We start from the raw sequence: 20,566 nt of genomic DNA, 5'->3' as shown, positions 1-20,566 counted from the left end.
GTTTAATTAGTGTAAAAACATTAGCCTTGCAAATTTACATAGCTTCATTTCTTCTTTTGTTTTTTGACCCAGGGATATGGGGAAAATAATAACTAATATATAATGTAGATATGGGATGAGTTCAAACCCACTGCTCTCTCAGCCCATATGATTCATTCAGCTTGCTATATTTAAACCATTTCTTGAAAATCTGCTGGTTTCTTGAAAAAATTTAACATGGCTTAAAAGAACTAAAGCAAGAAAAATAATCAGGTGGGTAAGAGAGCAAACGAATAAGAACAGAGAACAAAAGGAGAGTGGAAGAGCTAAACTGAAGCGAGGAATTGGATAAGTGTGCAACTTCCTTATGCTCAGCAGTACATTTAATAGAGGACAGCTAATTTGGCCTAAAGTTTCTAGCAGCCAGCAAAAAGAGCAAATGATAGAGACTTGATTGACAACCTCTGCAATGTAGGGAAAAGCCAGTGGGTTAAAATAAGTACAATGTTCCTTGTTGCTGAGACCTGAGAGATGTTTCTCCTGCATCCTCCCAAAGGTGCCACCATCTTGCAATTTTTAAAAAACTTCAGTTACGTTTTATATGAAAATTGTTAATGAAGCAAAAGTTTTCTTTAGCAATTTGCTGTTTTCATAATGTCCCTCAAGTTAAGCCAATGTCACAATACTGAAAAGCAAAGTCCACAAATAAAATTTAAAGTTTACCCCAGATATTGTTAAAGAAAAAATTATCGTGATACTTGTTGAAATTGTAAGAAAGAATTTATTCAAGACTATTGCAATAGGACACTGTAATAGGGAGAAAGATCCGGCTGAAGTCCAAGTACAATAGGGAGAAGTGGGGATTTACAGGCATGGGACAGGGTGTTGGGGGTCAGTGTCTCAGAAAACTACTAAGAGGAGACATCAAACGTAGGGAGATTCTTGCTAAACCCGCTTTACAGAATACTTGCTAAGGCAGATAAGGACAGACAATAAAGGTAGAGGATGAAGAACTTGATCAGATGTCTAGGGTGGGGGGACCCTTGATAACCTGACTTAGCAGATTTCTTGCTAAGACTGTCAAAGTTCTGGCAAAGACAGGAAGGATGTGGAAGTCCACATTTGAGGCATAGTCAAGAGGGTTCAGAGGAGACAAGAGTCTGGTCAAGGAGAGAGTCTTAGCGAATATCTACCATGAGCTAACACTGAAGACTACCAAGATCTGTTCAAAGAACTGCTGAATACTCGTACTTTAGTTACTACATCTGCATCTGAAACAATAGTCTGCAAGGAAGCAAATATACCTGCTTTAATACTTTAAGCTGTGACTAAAAGAAACAGAGGACAGTTGTTTCCCACTCCACATTTTTCCAAATGAAGGATCGTCCATTAGATCAATGGTTCTCAAATTTTTTATCTTAGGACACCTTGACACTTTTAAATATTACTGAGGACACCAAAGGGAACTTTTGTTTATATGGGTTACGTCTGCTGTATAAGGTACTGATTTTAAAAATATTTAGTTGTTACTTCATTTAACATAGCAATAATAAACTTTTGACATGTTGACATAGATAATATAGTTTCATAAAATAATTATATCTTTCAAATCTAAAAATTAGTGAGATGGAATGCATCATTTTACATTTTTTGCAAATCTCTTTAATGTCTGAACCTAATAGCAGATAGCTCGGTCTTCAGATTTGCTTCTTATTCACTCGGATGCAATATATTGTTTTGGTTGAAATACGCAAAGAGGATCCAGTCTCACAGAGACATGTGGCTGAAAAGGAGGATCTTGAACACCCCTAAAATGAAGCCCAAGGCATCTTCTGACCCCACTTTGAGAATTACTGCTTTAAAAAAATTCTCCTGGTCTCTGTATCCTCACTCACTCTTCTCCAGGGAAGAACCATGAATTTCCTGATGGGTTACTTAGAAAAGGAAGTGGGCTGCTCTCCATGCCATATATTTTATAATGCAGGACCTCCCAGCGGTGATTTGGGACTGTCCAGTGCAATCTCTGACTGGGTGGGTAAATCTGGTGAATTCTGGGGTGCTACCCTCCATTTTGTACAGAGCTAAAGACACATTTTTCTGGCGAGCATTTATCAGAAAAATAAAAAATTATATATTTATCTTCATCTGTCTGACTGCTGTGCCTATCTCTCAACCAGTTTTGAACACATGAGGAGAAGACATGACTGTTATTTATTGACCTCCTTAAATGCCAGCAAATGGAAGGACATATGCTGGGCTGTCCAAAGCCATATTGCCTTGAAAATACAATGTCAGCTACAATAAGGAAGTAAATTTAAAAGGTTTGTCATTTGAGATGGTGAGTCACATTTTAAGCAATATGTGTAATTATGGATATCAGTAATCTAGAACATACATAAAAATTAAAGGAAACTGGAAAGGAGGCATATGTTCAAGCAAACAACTATGAATAGTTTGGATTTATAAACTAATGGAATAGTTAGTGGAAAGAACACCTGTTCCTTATATACCTATGCAGATTCTGTACCTAGGTAGAGTAGGCACCCAGCATAAGAATCATAAAGTAGCAAATCCACTGATCCAAGTTTGACTTGTAATCTACTTGTTAAACACCAACCATTATTCTAGTGAAACACTTAATACAGATAAACAAAACAAAAATAAACCATTCAAAATACTGTTAAAAGGACTTCAGCAAAAATGTTTGGTATTTTGAGGCTCAAGACATGTAAAATAAGGTGCTAAGAACAAATGCATGAGAATAGTTACTGTGTTTTCATGCACCGAGGAAATAATCAAGCACCTACCTCTGTCATAAGATGGAATTTAACAAACATGACTCAAAATCAATAATAAAATGACATTGAATTATAGCCTCCCATTCAAACGTAGTCTAAGTGTTCAGTAATTAACATTAAAAGTCAGCCCTCATTCTCACTTGAGAATATGTTATATCTTGAGGTTTCCTAACTCATCTAAGTATGATTTCTTACCTACGAAGTGTGGGAGCAAAACACATTCAATTAGACTATGGGACTCTTTAGAAAAGGAATTGTGTCGTGTAAGTAAATATGTAGGCTTTAAAATTCGAGTTGGGGTTTTGAATACTTAAAATGTTTTCCACCTGAAGGAATAAATGATTGTTCCTTTAATATAAACTTTCTTGTTAGCTACATCATCACTATTTACAGCTCTTTCCTGAGGACTCTCTGCACATAACGTTCTTCCTAAATTATCATGAATAATCCTAATCCTATTCTCTCAACTATTAATCATAATTGCCAGACCAGATGTTCTTGCTTTTAGATTAGGGTCGGCATTAAAGTGACTGAGTATGGCACTCAATTCAGGTGCAAAATTCAAGGGGGTGTTTAACTCAGTAATCAACATAAACGATATTTCAATGTACTATTTAAAAAATGCATAATAAACAAAATATCAGAATTTTAAATAAAGATAGCCTGTTTGTTTTATGACTTTGTATTATTGTGCAACACAAACAATAGTCTTTCAACCAGCCAGTGGCTCCCAGATTCCTGTGCAGGGTGGCTTTACGAAGATTTACAATGGTGTGAAAACAGGCTAAGCAGTATGGAGCTTTACATGTAGTCATTATATTTCACTGTAAAACTTGTATTAACTTTTAACATTGGTTCAAAATATGGGAGGATATTTTGGTAAGTGTACTAGGGGTGCACATTTTTGCTTTTGTCTTGGACTGGTATGGGGACTGGCGGACATCACAACTAAAGGATTGTTTTCTTTTATTGTCTATGTCCCTTGAGAGCAAAATTTCTCTCTCTCTCTCCTTTTGCTCACAGTTCAACTTCTTCTAAGTGGTTTTTACTTCCTCCTTTCCTCATCTTAACCTTACTCCTCAACCCAGTCTTCACTTTCATACCCCTTACTCCACGGGAAAAGCACCCACTAATGCCCTTAAATGGCATTCATACTGCTAAATCCAATGGACACTTTTCAGGCTTCATTTTACTTCACTGCTCAGTGTCACTCAATGTTATGGGCTACTCTGTCCTTCCAGACAATCTCTCTGGCAGCTGCCATGACACCATACCCTCCTTGTTTTCCTTCTGCCTTTTTGGCTACTTCTTCTGTGCCTTGCAGGTTCCTCTTCTTCTACTTACCATTAGATGTTGGCGTCTCTACTGTCATGGTCTCTTGATATTCGCATTCTTCACTCACTGTTTGACAATCTTATTCACATCTGTAAATTCACAGGCACGTATATACTCTTGACAGCTACATGTATTGCTCTGACTCAGATTCAGACTCAGTTGCTTCCTCACTTGAATCTCTGAAAGTCATTTTACTGTCAATTTGTCCAAGACAAAACTCCACTTTCTGTCCCATTTGGTCCTTTTCCATCCAGTAACTCAAACTAGAAATCAAGGAGTCATCTTTCACACATCTCTTCCTTCTCATATCATCTAGAACTGTCCCTTCCAAATCCGCCCACATCGTACACCTCTACTGCTGCCTCTCTAATTGAACCACTTCTGAATCATCAAGCCACTTCTAGAACATTGTAATTGCAAGATATAGTAAAGGGCTAGAAAGGCTAACAAGTTACAGATTAAAACTATTCTTGAGAAACAGAAGTGAAGCACATGGACACTGACAGGAGGGCATTAAGAAAAAGGCAGTGAAGAAGCTTGGGCTTGTGGAATTTAAGCATTTTGCAAATGATCATATGATCTGGAAACTGTAGAGTTGTGATTTGAGCTCAGGTGTGCCAAGTTCCATAGCAGCATGTTTTCAGCACTTCTTACATTTTAGCACCTAGGTTCGAGGAAGCTGTGCCCTCTTAAAATCTCTTCTTCGATCCTACATCATCCCTGTTTTGGGCTATCCATTGGTTTATTTTCTAAGTCAAAAATGCTTCTTCCTCCTAATAACTCTCACTTCTCTGTCTCAATTGCCAATATCTTAATTCAGTTGCTCATTATTTTCCACGCACACGTGGTTTCTCCCCCTCAATTTAGTTTCCACATTGCTGTCAAATATATGTGCTATTAGCTCCACTATTTGAGATCCTTTAATGTTTATGACACAGCCACTAGCATCTTAAAATTCTGTAATAGGGTCTATGAAACCTTCCATAATGTGATCCTCTTTACCTCTCCTACTGTGCCCCCTAAGAAATTTCCATTCTCCCCCACGCTTTCTTTCTCAGGTTCAGATTTTGCAATAGATATTTTGCTCTCCTTGCTTAAAATACCTTTCCCACCTGATCTTTTTATGGCGAACTTCCAATTGCTGTTCAAACCTCAATTCCTATACTACTTTCTTCGTCAGGAAGACTTTCTGACAAGTCCCACTCTGAGCTAGCTACTCCTTCTAAATGCTACTGCACCCGATGGAGTATATTTTTCATAATGTATTGTCATTGTTCATTTGTTTGTCTTCTCTATTAATCTGAGCCCCGTGAGATCAGAAACTAATATTATATAATAAGGAAACGTAGCCTGGTGATAAAGAGAATGGATTCTGGATTCAGATGGCCTACATTCACATTCCTACTCAGCCATTTTTTAATTGTTCATTAGTTTCATCATCTGAAAAAAATAATAGTAATATGTATCCAAAAAGCATTTTGTGGAGATTAAATTAGATTAAGTAGGTAAAATTAGCACAATGTTCATATGTAGTTAGTGCCCAATAAAGATTTGTGTAATAAATGAACTTATACTTTTTTGATTCCTTGTATAGCCAAGCTATATTGTACTTTTATAAAGACTATAAAGAATTAAAAGAAAAATTTGATTTTAAATGAATACAGAAGTGAATAATATGATTACTTTCATGATATGTTTTTGATCATGTCTTTATCATATATTCAAGTAATATTAAACCTCAAATTAGAAGGTTCCTAGAGAAAAAGCTATTCTACTGCCAGACACTGTTTCCAAGAAAACGTTAGGGAAGAGCAGTCACTTTCCATGTCATGATTGTCTCTCACAGAATTCTAAATATGACTATGCATCATAATCTTGAATCTTTTTCCTCTTGTTTTGATTATCAATCCCTTCAGCTCTTTGAATCATTTTGTTTGTTTAAGATGCCAAGTGGTTTTTTTTTCTTTTTTTAAAAACAAATTTTGCTTGTCTCATTGACCTGCTTATTCTCATTTCTACCTAGGTTTAGTCCTCTTACAAGCCACTTGAAACTCACTTATCCTTCAAAAAGACATTATGCTTATGAGATGTGCTGTGAAGGTTAATTTCAGTAGGTCTGAAATTAGTTGGCTCCGGCTGTTGAACGCTGATAAACCAACCTGACGCTGGTATGGGGAATGTATTCCTGAATGTGTTGCTTTGTATCATGGGTCTAAGGCAAGTTTCACTCCAGCCCCACTGGCCTTCTTACCTGTCCCTTAAACTCACCAAGTTCAAACACACCTCAGATCTTGGCATTTCCAAGGTTTTTCTGGAAGTCTACTGAATTAGCTACTAAACCATTGTCCTTTGTTTTCACTTATGGCACTTACTACATCTGAAGTTATATTATTTGTGTGTGTCCTTATTTTCTATATTCCACACTAGAAATGTAAACTCTCCATTGCCAAATCTTGAAATACACATAAACTGCCCCTCCTCTGCTTTAGCTACTCTGTCCTAGGTGTCTATTTGGGGGCAAGTGTGACAGGCCAAAGCAGCTCTACCATGGCTAAGCTCTGTGTGTGGAGGAGGGTTGGGGAGGAGGGAAAGAGAGCAGGGCTCAGTAAGGTTCTTTCCTAAGTACTTCAGGAGCAAAATCACAAGAAAACTAGAATAAAACAAAGACAGATAAGAAATGAGAGAAAAAAAATGAAAGGAGTGAATATAAGAAAGAACATATTTCAGAGGGCCAGATCCTCCCAGCTGACTGAACTTGTGGCTCACTCATATTCATGTAATCTTGGGGCACTGTATGCTGACCCACTTTGCCAGGAGTCAAGGAAATGTTTCTATCCCACACCTTAATAGACCTGAGACTTCCCTCACCCACAAGGAAACAGCAGGCATCTCAGGAAATCCCTCCCTCCCCCACAGCCAGGACCAGCACGAATGAGTGGGAGCCCTGGTACATAAGATAAATCAAGCAAACCAAAATAAAGCTGTCAAGTCTTTGTCATTAGAACCATAGACCATAAAAGTAGACCAGGATCTGCACGCTAAACCTAAAAAGAGTGACTACCTGTGACAATAAAAGATCTGAGCAGGACCCTGAGTCTCCTAAAATAATAGACAAAATGCCCAGGATGCAACTGAAAATCTCCCATCATGCCAAGAACAAAAAAACAAATCACAAGTTGAATTAGGAAAGAAAATCAACTGACATGAACCAGATGTTGTAATTATGTGACAAAGATTTTAAAGCAATCATTATAAACATGCTTCAAGAATTAATTACAATATTATCTTAAAGCAAATGAAAAAATAGAAAATCTCAACAAAGAAACAGTAGAGAGATAAACATATAGCTCAATGGAATACAATAGAGACCCAGAAAATAGACTCACATAAGTAGGCACAACTGACTTCTTGCAAAGGTACAAAATCAGTTCAATGGAGGGAAGATAGCATTTTCAATAAATGGTGCTGGAACAGTTAAACATCTATACCACTCCCCCCCCCCCCCAAAAAAAAATCCTTGACCTAAACCTCATTCCTTATACAAGAAATTAATTCAAAGTTGATCATGGACTTAAATGTAAAACATAAATTATAAAACTTCTAGAAGAGCAAGAGACAAGAAAATGATCTTCTGGATCTAGAGATGGACAAAGAGTTCTTAGAACGGACACCAATGCAGGATCCATAAGAGAAAAATTGAGAAATGGAACCTCATCAAAATTAAAACTTTTGTTCTCTGTAGAGCCAGGTGAAGAGAATGAGAAGAACAACAACAGGTTGGGAGAAAATACTTTCAAAATACGTATCTGACAAAGGGCTAGTATCTAGAATATAAAAAGATATAGCAAAAGTCAATATTAAAAAATCCAACTAGAAAATGAACAAAGGAGATGAATAAACATTTCACCAAAAAAGATATACAATTGAAAAATGCTGTAGACTGAATGGTTGTGTCTCTCCAAAATCCATATTTGGAAACCTATTCCCTCAATGTGATGGCATTAGGAGGTAGAGACTTTGGGAGGTGATTACGTCATGAAGGTGAGGCCCTCATGAATGGGATTAGTGCCCTTATAAAAGAGACCCAAGAGAGCTCCCTAGCCCCCTCCAGCATGTGAGGACACAGAGAAGAGAAGCCAGCTGTCTGTGAACAGGAAGAGGACCCTCATCAGACACTGAATCTGCTGGTGCCTTGATCTTGGACTTCTCAGCCTCCAGACCTGCGAGAAATAAATGTTGGTTATTTAAGCCACCCAGTCTATGGTATTTTTGTTACAGCAGTCCTAATGGACTAAAACAACAAATAAGCACATGAAAAGATATTCTTCTGCATTAGCCATCAGGGAAATGCAAATTAAAACCAAAATGAGATATCACTATACACCTATCAGACTGGCCAAAATTAAAAAACAGCAAGAACAATAAATGCTGTGTGAGGATACAAAGAAACTGGACCATTCATACATTGTTGATGAGAATGTAAAATGGTACATTGACTCAGAAAAACACTTCGGCAGTTTCATAAAAAACTAAACATGCAATTACGGTATGACACAGTAATTATACTCTTGGGCACTTGCTCCAGATAAATGAAAACTTACATTTATAAAAAATCCTTTTGTAGATGTTCATAGCAGCTTTATTCATAATAGTTAAAAAGGGGAAAGAGGTCAGATGTTTTTCAATAGGTGAATGATTAAACATATTGTGGTACAGCCATACTACTCAGCAAGAAAATGGAATGAACTCTTGATAGAAGCAACAACTTGGATGAATCTTCAGGGAATTATGCTGAGCAAAAAATCCAGTCACAGAAGGTTATGTATTGTAAGGTTCCATTTATAGAGCATTTTTGAAAAGTGAAAATTTTAGAAATGAAGAACAGATTACTGGTTACCAGGGATTAGGGATGGTTATAAAAGATAGCAGGAGCAATCCTTGTGATGGAGCTATTCTTTATCTTGCTTCTGGTGGTGGATACATGGACCCAAACCTCGTAAAACTGTGTAGAACTAAACATAAACACAGAGGGACACCAATGAGTACAATAAATAAAACCTGGGAGAGCTGCACAAGATTCGTGAATTGTATCAATGTCAATACCTTGGTTGTGATATTGTACTAGTTTTGCAAGACGTTATTTCTGGGAGAAATAGTAAAAAGCACAGGATACATCTATATTGTTTGTTACAGCTGCATGTGACTTTACAATTATGTCGATGAAAATTTAAATTAAAAAAAAAGAAAGATGAAATGTTTCCTCTGAAGGAATCCTTGGATACTTTCTCATTTTAATATACCGGAAAGGCTCTACAGTGTAAGAGTTGATGATGAGGTCAACCAAAGTGCAAGAGGACCATTCGTGTCGTCTAACTTTCTATCTCTTCAGTCTAGAGGACTTATGACGAGGTTGTCCTCTGGTCTTCCAGCTCCCTGATTGATCCTTTTTTCTCAGGCTCTTTAGTGAGATCTTTTTTTCTATTCCTGTAAATTCAAGTGGTCCTTAAGCCTTCATCCTCAGATTCTTCTCATCCAAGCTCATCTTCCAAGATGTCTCCCATGGCTTTAAATGTCACTGATTCCCTAATGTAGAGCTCTGGACCTGAACCTTCCCCAGAACCTCAGACTTTTAGATCTAGCTGCCTTCTTGACATGGCTACTTTGATGTCTAATCATCTTCATCTCATGATGGCCAACCTTCTCCCCCAGACATACTCCTCCCCAAATATTCTCATCTTAGGGAATTGCATTATTAATCTCAGTCTAAAAATATCATCTTTGACTTACATTTCTCTCTTTTACTTTTCTCCCTTTTACAATTCTCTCACTTACATTTAAGCAGCAAATCCTACTGGCTCCACCTTCAAAGTGTATTCTACACCTGACCAACTTTCACTGCCTCCCCTACTACCGCACTCATCTAAACAGTTCTCATCCCTGCCTGATCTAACCTCAAACTAGTCTCCTAACTGATCCTTGTCTTCCGCTCTTGCTCTTCTAAGCTTATTCTGCTCATGGCAGCCAGGGGCATCCCTGGCTTTAAAATGTAAGTCACATCGTGTCACTCCACCTACTTGAAATCCTCCAAGGGCACCTGTCGCACACAGAATAAAATCAGATTCCCTACTGTGGCCTACACAGCTCTGTTTACACTGTTACCAACCTTGGATGCTTATATGATCATTTGTGGAGCTGATCCCCATGTCAGGTGATCAACCATTCTGGTTTTCCAGGGATTGTCTGATTTTAGCACTGGGAGTCCCAACTGACAAGAAATCCCTCTGTCCTGGCAAACTGAGACAGTTGGTTATCACAGAGCAGGCCACAATTCAGATCAGTTAAATCAGAATTGCTGGGTGTGTGACTCAGGTGAAACTATACATCTTTTAAAGGTCCCCAGGTGATTACAATGTGTTGCCAAATTTCAGAACCATTTCTTTAAAACTGGGACCTAAAAACTGTAGCTCAAAGAGGCAAATCCTGTCTCTCTTCTGCTTTTGTAAATAAAGTTTTATTGGAATACCTCCTCACTCATTTGTTTCTGTATTGTCCATGGCTGTTTTCCAGCTACAAAGGCAGAATTGAGTTGTTGCTCACAGAGCAAAAATATCTACTATCTGACTTTACAGGCAAAGTTTGGGGGCCCTTGCTGTTAACTATATGGTCACTGGCTACTTCCCCAACTCTGTGCTCAAATGCTTGTCCACAGAGAGAGACCTTTCTTGATCGCTATCTATAAAATAAATAAAGTATTTCCAAACGTTCACTCTGATTTACTTTTTATTACCACCTGAAATTAAATTATGTGTTTATTAAATTTGTTTCTGTCTCTCCCACTAGAAAGTAAACTCCATGAAGGCAGGATTTCGTCGTGTTCACTAGTTTCTTGTGACAATTATTGTTGTCTCTAGTTTCTTGAACAATAATTGGCACTTTGTAGATAGTTTATAGGTAATTATTGAAGAAAGAACTGTATGTCTTTACGCATATGCTTTTCCCTCTACATGTCGATGGCTTCCTTTCCTGGTCTGTCTGGTGAAGACTTTTCTTCCTTTAACAATCTATTGAGGCAGTGTATCATCAGTGATCTTTCTCTGACTCACATTTATGTCTTGGTCCATCCATCTCTGCTCCTATCTCTATATATATATATATATATGTACATATTTTCCCTCCCAGATTTACTTGACATTTCATCTTGAGTGAGCAAGGAACTCTTTATATATGAAATTACAAGGCTTTGTATACTTGACTCTTTCTATTCTCTCACGTATTTGTATTCCATTCATGCATTCCAGTTACTGGCACAGTTTTGCTACTACTAAAAAGTTTGATAAATAAACAGATTAATTAATTAGTTAATTAAGTTATAGCTGGAGTACAACCCCAATTTTTCTAAAAACTCTAAAATTCTCCTTTATAATCAAGGTCATACAAAAATTTTCTTTTTATGTCCATCTTGACAATATGTGTCTTTCTTCTCTTAATCCTTTGAGTTAATATTTTTTCTGTTATCATGGTTGATTCAGGGATGTTACTTAGAAGAGTCAGACTTGAGTAGTGTAGGAACATGGTCTCTAGATCTGCTTTGATTCCCATCTCTGTCATTTCTTGCCTGCTTGACACTGATGAAGTAACAATTTCTCTGAGCTTCAATTTCTTTGTCAATAAAACAATACTTATTTCGTAAAGTTTCCGTCGGGATCAAATGTGATTATATCTAGCTCACAGTGTCCCTTTAATAAATATCAACTGTAATTGTTGCTATTTGTGGTTAGCTCATAACCTGTTATGCCAGAGTAAGAGATTATTCTATACGAAGCTTAGTTCTTAAATTTTCTCTCTGCCAATGGCCTTAAAAGAAAGGCTAACTTAAAACAAACTTTTAAGACTAAGACTTAAAACAAACTTATTTTGTACCACAAATAAAAACGAGACCAGCCTTTTAATGTTTTCTGAATCTGCTTTTTTTGTTTTGTGCAAAAGATTAAATTACAAAATAATTTGTTCTAATAGATTTTTGCTGTTAGATGTATCCCGGCACTCATCTTTCTGGCTCTTTCATCTTTCTAAGCTCATTATTATTACCTTTCAGCTTATAAATCTCTTATTATCTCATAAAATTTTCTATTTCAAAACAGTGATTTTTTTCCCACTAATGTTACTCCATCATCATTCAGCTAGGCTTCAAAAAGGCAAAAGAAACCCATAATTCATCTTACTGCTTATGGAAAATTATTATTTTTGATGGGATCCAATGGTTAAACAAGCATTATATCAAGAAAGAAAATATTTTATATCTCCTCCTCCATGCCCACCACAAGTCTTGAAAAACTTTCTTGATCCTGCTGAATACAGAAATATACAATCTTTTTAATGGTTAACACCAACCCTAGGATCAGAAAATTAATACTGCTCGTGCCCTGAGCTGTTTTCATGGCTAAAGTGACAGGTAAACAGTAAAGATTCTGTTTCAGCATCGTCAGTGGCGTTCACAGAGTTTATGAAGAGACCTGTGTGCTGTCTCAGCTGGGTCACTGAGAACTCTGAAAAAAGCTGCACAGAATAGCAACAAATATATAAATATTTTAACTAACGTCTGGTCCATGTACTCTGACTAGCTTATCTTAAAGTTAATTGCCATTTCCTTTTCTGCTTCATTTTTTTCTCTTTAAGATAGCCATTTATCTCATTTCACTTATTTATTTTTATTTTATATCAACCCCTCATTAGGAATATAAGTACAAGGGCAGGAATTTTTTTATATTTTGTTCACTGCAGTTGCCTCAAGACCTAGAATAGTGCCCAGTACATAGTAAGCATGTAATATATTTTTGTGTATTGGATGAACGAATTTGACGTCACCCTACTGTAAACATTGCAAACATAAATAACAGTTTTTTATCTTTAACAACTGGACAAACCACTTAAATATTGCTTCTATTAAAAAAATTGGTTATCCTTCCTCCTCCTGCTAACTGGTCATCTAAAACACTTTGCCAATAAAACTTTGAATCTTCAAAAGGCGAATCTGTATATCTACATATCTATATCTCAAACTTCTTGAACTTCTGAAGTCCATACAAATGGTAAGATAAGCAATAATTGACAACATGCTTGTAAGATTAAATATGAAAAAAATATATTTTAAATTTTACAGTGGTATGAAATTGATTTTCCAATCCAAACATCTATTATCTGTGAAAATCATGTTGTTAATCCATGTACTCCTTTTTTTTTTTCTTGGTACTATCAATTTTGAAGAAAATGAAGGCATTAAGAAAGTATTTCTGAAAATAACCAAAAATATAAAAAATACATTTCAATACTTCTGTAACCAAAAAGTGCTCATTACTGATTATTTCTACAGCCAAGAAGAACATAAGTTGAAAATAATTCAAAGAGAGAAATGATGGATAATGCTGACTCTCATGAGGGTTTACAAGAAACACAGCAAAATCTTCCTGTTTGTGTGGCATTATATCAATATTTAGTATAATTTAGTGTGACACAAATTCAGATCTTCATATTTTCCTTTTCTGAAAAGCCTCTATATTGTTTAAATATCGTGTTGAATGAGACTGTACAACTCTCTAAATTAGCTAAGTGGTTCCACAATAGCGCCACTGAATCTAGGCTGCCAAGCGAGTGCCAACTCAGCATGATTTCTGAATAGTTGGTAAATGAAGCATCAAAATTCTGGAGTTTAAAATGAAAGCACTTTCTTAACAAAAATCATCTCAGAATTATATGTCTGTTACAATAACAATTTTAGGAGAAACACTTCGACATTTGAAAGAGAAAGGGCAAATATTTCATTAATTAACTGATATGAAGGTAATTATAATATATTTTCAGTTAGTGTAACACTATGCTGTCTTCTATGGTAAATGCAAAAGAAGAATATACTCAAAAGAGTTCACATAGAAGCACTCTTCTTAACGATGCCTTAAAAATAACCAAATGGCATTAGTTAATCAGCGTACAAAGACAGGGAAGATAAGGCTGAATTGCATCATTCCTGTTCTCCTCTGGTGACAAATTCTTTGAGGAAGTTCTAAGTTTCCTTCAATCTAGAAAGAATGATATGATCAATTCATTCACAGTAAGAATTCCTCTCTGATGAGCAGTTTTATTTTTAAAAAGTAGAAGGAATCATTAAATGATAATAATGAATCTCCAGTGATAAAAGATCTAGTGGCAGGGACACAGTCATAGAGGGCGTGTCTGACTTGTGTGCTCCAATAGGTCCAAACCATCACCCCTTCCTAGCAATCAGCAGCCAGCTGTGGATCGGGTGGGTCACCGTGGGGGAGAATCAAAATGTTTCCTGCTATCACAACTTAACTTATGGAAAGCACAGAAGAGGAAAAATGTAGCTTTCTGAATCGTGTCAGAAAATAAAGTATAATACACAAATCCATAACGAATGGTGAAATATGCCAAGGTACCATGTCTTCTGTGAAAGTATCAACATGCAAATCTTTCACCTAGAGAGAAATCAGAAAACAAAGGTAAACTATCAGCCTCTCCTCTTGAAGGGAATCTTCTATTGCCGCATCAACAGATGCATTTCCAATCAAAATACCTCTATGCCTCATCTGTTTGTGTATCTGTGTGGGCGCTGTCCAGAGTGTGTGATAAATTGTGTGTAATGTACTTAAATGCCACTACTCACACTCTGAATCCACAGACAACACCTGATTAAGGGCCATTTAGACCAAATAGGGGCAGGACAATTATTTGTGCTCAATAATCCATGCCCAGTAGAGCTTCCTGTGAATGAATTAATTTGATAAACAATTACGAATTTCAGGCAATGTCCTAGGAAACACAAAGATGAATACTACAACATTACTGGGTTGTTTGACATTCTCAAATTCTAGGTGAGGATAGGCACAATAAGAATAGAGCTATGAAACAGATACTGAGAAATGCTTAATAAACATAATCAGATTGAAGAAGTGATTAATTTGTTTGGATAAATCAGGAACTCTTAACAGAGGGGATGATTTTTAAGAAAACTCTTATGAGAGAGAGAACCATTTAACGTGTATTTTTATAGTGATTTGGATATTGTTTGTTTTGAGTGTTTCATGAAAGTCTTCTTTCTGCCAACGAAATTATTTATGCTCAGAAAGAATATTTTTCTTTTGAAACTGTCTCAATTACTAACATATACTTAGCACTGACCGATTTAACACTTGGAGTTTCTATTCCTGTGAATGGTAGGCCTGTGATATGTACTCGCTTTTGATTTTGATGTGGCACAAATTTGAATCACAGCTTTGTGAGACGTCTGTGTGGGAATGACTCATGTAGCTAATGGATGAGCCTGTGACCTCCCACAATTCACAATCTGACAGGAGTTGTTGTACTTTTTCATCTGCGACATCAGCAGTCACTCTGGTGCTGTAAAAAAAAATTTGCAACTTCATCTAGATATACTAATAATGTAATGAGGTATATATAATAGCGTGTATTTTATTTTAGTAGTGAAATTAACTTTACTAACTTTATAATTCCTGTTCTGTATTTATTGAATCAGTTAAGCATTTGAAGTCATTTCTTAATACGTTCAGTTGTACTTCAATGTGTTTTATAGACAATATTATGTATTGAAATATCATTGGCAAATTTGAGGACTCACAATAGTCTATACTATTTTCTCAGACAATGTCAAGCGTATTCTGTACTTCCCAAACCATAAGGGATCAACATATCCTTGAAAAATGGGCAAGATAAAAGCGGAAACATTTTCGTATTAATCATTCCTTTCTAAAGAATAGCTATAATTTAACGAATTGCAATAGCATAAACAAACAAAATTTAAAAAAACACACACTAAGTGGTGAACTAGTTGTTAATGATGACAAATTGCTCATTTGGGAGTTTTAATCCTTATATATCAGAGCGGACTAATTTGTAAGATGTTTCATAGACTTTGACACTTAGACACTGGCTAGCCTATTACTTTACTAACAAGAAGACAATCACAGCACTCTCAAAGGTAAAGTATTTATTATGTAAGTACTAAAAAGAGTTCCCATTCACAATTATTTCACTGTGAACATTAAGGATTTTGAACCTTAGTACTTAATTTGAGTTATCAAAATTCACTATTACATGTGCGGTATAATTTAATTTTATGAAAGTATTCAATAGCGGTAAAAAGACGTTCATTCTATTTTATTCTAATACATCAATTTTCTTCTTAAATATGGCCAAATAACTGTGCTACTAGGATATGTGCAAATATAATCATGGGCAGAAAGTAAACAGATATCCTTGAATGAATGTTGGATAAACCATCTTCGATGGGACACTTGTAAGGGAGGTTATTTTAATAGTGTTCTGTTCTTTTAATATCATGGAATACATTGCAGAGTCAAAAAATATGAGTCATATCTCATTGTTATTGATTTAAACCTAAAATTTAAAACAATGTGAAAATTCCCTCCTTCACTATGTATTTAAGTATTTCTACTAGCTATGTCAGCTAGAGTTGCAAGCCAGCAGTTCAGTTCCTCTGGTTCACCTACTACCCCTAGAAATGTTTTTCTTTAGTAGTAGACTGTTCCACTAGCCTGGGATGAGCTGTAAGCTCTTTTTATATCCTGTTTGTTTTTGTTTTGATTTTTTTTTTAATTTAGACATTGGGGCTGGATTGGTAGTGTAGTGGTTAAGTTTGTGTGCTCTCCTTTGGCACCCAGAGTTCACGGGTTCAGATGCCCAGTATGGACCCACACACTGCTCATCAAGCCATGCTGTGGCTGTGTCCCACATATAAAAAACAGAGGAAGATTGGCACAGATGTTAGCTCAGGGCCAATCTTCCTCACCAAAAAACAAAACAAAACAAAAAACCCTTCAGAAATCAATTTCAATTGCTTGTATTTTATATGCACACATACATCGTCAGACTTTTCAACCACCTCATGGGTAAGATTACTTCTATGGTTCTTATTTCAGACCTAATTTAGGTATTCTAATATTCTTCCTTCCTCCCTCTTCTGCTAACACATGAAAAAGTTAATTTCTCAACTCTCAGAAGCTATGCAATAGTACACTTCCCTTTATTTTTTCTTTAATTTTAAAAGGACTATTGTAATCAGACTGAAAATTCCTTGTAACATGTAAAGGCTGACTCCATAGGTTTCTCAATAGTGAAATGTTATTCCTTTTTCTTTCAACCAAAATTTTCAAAAAAATAAATGCTAAGTGGCGAACTAACTATTTATTATGGCAAACTCCTCATTTGGGGTTTTAATTCTTATATGTCAGAGACATACAACTAATCTCATATATACTCACTGGTAATATATCAGTGATTTATAACCGTATAGTGGATAACACATGTCCCCTTCTGTCTCCTGAGACATGAATAAAAACAATTCTAAATATATACTGTATGTTATGTGTTACAATATACTCTAGCTGTATGGAAGGGCAGATATGATACACGTAAGACATAGGATGGGCCAGTCTGAAGGCTGCAACTATAACAAGCAGCTTGAACTAACCTTGTTTTATTTCCCACTTGGTCAGGTAGAAAAGAACATTAGTGTTACATTCAAATCAAAGGAGTCCATGAGCTGTGATGGAATGCTCCCTAGATTTAGAATCAGAAAAAAACTTCAGTTCCCCTCCTGCCATTTGATAACTGTGTAACATTGGGAGTACTAGGCTTCTTTGAGCCTCCAATTTTGATTCTGGAAATTGAGAATAAAAATACTTCCACAGGTCACGAGTGTGGATGCTAGGGCCAGCCTCTCTGAATTTGAATTCAGCCTCTGCCCTGCACTGACTGTGTGACGTCAGGCAAATTGCTTCATCTCTCTGTTCCTTGGATGCATCATCCATAAAATGAAGATAATAGTAATAAGCTACCTCTTAGTATTACTGTGAGGATTAAAGGAGTTAGTTTACGAAGAATATTATCTGTGACATAGTACGTCCTCAATGAATGGCATTTTTATTTATAATATTATTTTTATTCAGAAGGTTGTTGTAAGAATTAAGGAAAAACATAGACATTCTAAAATCAAAACATTACACAAACTTGAAATAGACAACAAGGTAAATTTAACGTAGCTATTCTGTATCTGTTATTAAGAATCTTTGATTGGGTTTATTAATATAATTACAATATCACATACTAATCCCTTAGCAATTTCTTACATTTTATATTTAATTTTCACTTAGCCCTAAAGAGTTAAAATAGCTTTTCAAAGCACCAACTTTCTGATTTTGGCAACATTTTTCAAAACTTATTATTAATTCACAAAAGTTGGCATTAGACCATGAGCTTCTTCAGAAATAATTACAAAGCAGGAGCATTCAGCTGCCTCAAAAATAAGTTCAGCTTTCTTCCTAAAGAGGGAGGATCTAAAATAAAATGCTTTCCTCTTATCTTTAAATTGATTTGGGGACATTATGAATTCTGTTTTAAAGAATCAATCAAACGTAATCTCAATTAACTATACACAGAAATCCCAATAAATAGGGATAAGCTTTTAAAAATTACCATGTTGGTCACCACAAAAAAAGAAGTTCCACAGAATTAGACGTGTCCCTGCACAATATTATAGGTTTAAATATACAACTCCGATTCCAGAGCTATTATTATGGTCTCAAAGTCTGAGACTGAAACTGAAAGATGCACTTCAGCTGCAAATATGTGGCAATTATCACGAAATGAACTTCATTCCACATTTTTGCTAATCACCATGGTAACCTGCATTCAATGGATTCTTTCTGGGAAATATTCCAGACTCTATCAGACATTTTTAGTTTAGAAGGGTTAGAAATATTTTTACTTACTTAGTTGCTTATATTGTTTTTAGCAATATACAATGGCATTATAAAAAGAATGTTCTAGATGATTGAAACTGTTTGATAATTCCAACCAAGGAGCATATTATAATAAGAGTCTTAGGTTATAGAGGCAAAAAGAAAAATTGGCTAGTAATATTTACTAATAATATTTCATAAAATGGTAACCAATCCATGAGATTACAATGTTATATAATATCTTATGTGATCTAAATTCAACACATATTTTGAATGTTGATAAAACATACAAGTTCACTTACACACTTTTAATTTTAAATATTAATATATTGGATATAACATTGAGTCCCATTGATAAAATGATATTAAGAATTTCCCATTCAGCCAAAAGAAAAGCATCTATTTAGGCAATTAAATGGTTTGACAAATGTATTATCATAGGCTACAAATCAAAAGAATGATGAGCGTTGGCACTGGCATGATATCACCATTCTCAGGCCTATGCGTATGGCTTGGGAGATAACCTGTGTGTCAGAATCAGAGAATAAAACATCCAGAGAAGTATGGATTGGGAATTCACATTTTATGTTTTCAAAAATGTTATAGGTAGTAGTAGAAAATATATGCCTGGACATAAGGTTAAGTAGTGCTACTTTAAGTGGCCAGCCAGCAGACTGCTTGTGCCAGTCCATGCTGGGACAAAGGACTTGTGCAAGAATATACAGCAACACTCTGACTCTGCGTCAAGGAAGTCCTGCTATAGACAAAATAAATGTCAGCTCAACTAAACATGTGCTTACTGATGTAGTAGATTTACATTCTGGTCCAAGCTCTTTATCTCATTGCAGGCTGGTAAGAGTTTATAGCCTGGCACTGGAGGAGGAAATGATCATCTAACAAATGCCTCAGAGGTATTCAGGAAGATGAACACTGAGAAATGACTCTTGCATTGTAAATAAAATTTAATTAGGGAATTTGGTTTATGTTTCAACATGTAAGGAGTTTAGAAATCATCAAAGAACTGAGGTGACAAGGCTCCACCCCAAAATCTGGACAGACAGGCAAATCTAGAAAGTCATAGCTGGAATTCGCTTATCTGAACAGAATTGCTGGAGTTACAGATGGGTATAAACCCTTAAACGGTAATATTGACAAATTGCTAGAAGCTGAGTTTGGATTATTGTGAGGGCAAGAAACTCCTGGAGCCCCAGTGTTAGGGGAGCCTTCATATTTTCATGGACTATAAATCCATCAGTTATTCACAGTGAAGATCGGAGAAGATACCCTCTTAGTTCTGGCAGAGGTAGAGGGAGAATTACCATTGTGAAATGGACCCACAGTTTTCTCCATAACAAAGTCCTTCTACCCTCTAGACAGAATAACTTTACTGGAGGCTTCCTTTCACAGGAGCCATGGGAAAAGGGCATTCCTCTCCTTCCAGCCCTTTCTGGCTTTCCAATCTCATTAAAAGAGAAGGCGCTATATAAGAAACACTTATGATGGTCACTGGCCAGAGATACAAACTCACTAAAAGACAGAGACTTGATTAGACCTAATTATAGAATAGTCTTCTTCCTTCACACCTTACCACCATCCCACTAGGTTCCAGTATAATAACAGTTGATCACAGCTGAAAAAGCTACAAGACACAGGCTGTATCTA

This window comes from Equus przewalskii, chromosome 9 (assembly GCF_037783145.1).
Source record: "Equus przewalskii isolate Varuska chromosome 9, EquPr2, whole genome shotgun sequence".
NCBI lineage: Eukaryota > Metazoa > Chordata > Mammalia > Perissodactyla > Equidae > Equus > Equus przewalskii.
Note: the sequence above shows the minus strand (reverse complement) of the source record.